At 49.0% G+C, this 643-nt stretch overlaps 1 pseudogene; it reads left to right on the top strand.

The window, feature by feature from the left end:
* Window positions 1-121: 121 nt before the first annotated feature.
* Window positions 122-640, top strand: LOC103584822 (annotated as a pseudogene).
* The last annotated feature ends 3 nt before the right edge of the window (window positions 641-643 follow it).

Raw genomic sequence — 643 nt, 5'->3', positions numbered from 1 at the left:
GTCTGCTGCTGTCGCCGGGGCCGGTTCGTGTTCCTGACAGAACGCAGAGCTATCTCAGCTGCTGGTTGTGGCCTGGCCAGGCCGTGGCTACCGTGGCCACAGCAGGAGCAGCCTCGATGCCATGGAGGTGCCCGGGGCTGCCCCTCAGCGGCACTTGGGGCTGGTCCTGGTAAAGCTGTGCAGGACTGTGGCAGCATTGCCTGAAGACCTGAGACCGGGCCCTGGTTTCCCGTGGGAACTGGTGACATGTGCGGCTCTTACTGGATTTTTGATTCTCTTGTTTTTGTGGAGAAGTGTTCGATCGGTGAGAAGCCGGCTTTATGTAAGAAGAGAAAAAAAGCTTGCTCAAGAGCTTTCTGGACTAATTGAAGAAAAATGTCAACTACTTGACAAACTTAGCGCTGTTCAAGAGGAGTATGAAAGCTTAGAGTCAGCTGTGAAGGATGCCAGCTTTGAGAAGGACTCAACAGAAACACAAAGCTTGGAGGCAACCTATGAAAAGCTGAACAGGTCCAAATCTAAACTCGAGGATGAAATAGTCTTTCTAGTAAAAGAATTAAAAGAACAGAAATCTAAACACTGTGAGCAAGATGAATTGATGGCAGATATTTCAAAAAGGATACAGTCCCTAGAAGATGAATCA

Source organism: Galeopterus variegatus, unplaced genomic scaffold (assembly GCF_000696425.1).
Source record: "Galeopterus variegatus unplaced genomic scaffold, G_variegatus-3.0.2 Scaffold129274, whole genome shotgun sequence".
NCBI classification, from domain to species: Eukaryota; Metazoa; Chordata; class Mammalia; order Dermoptera; family Cynocephalidae; genus Galeopterus; species Galeopterus variegatus.
The sequence above is the reverse complement of the archived record's forward strand: the minus strand, read 5'-3'. Positions and strand labels throughout refer to the sequence as shown.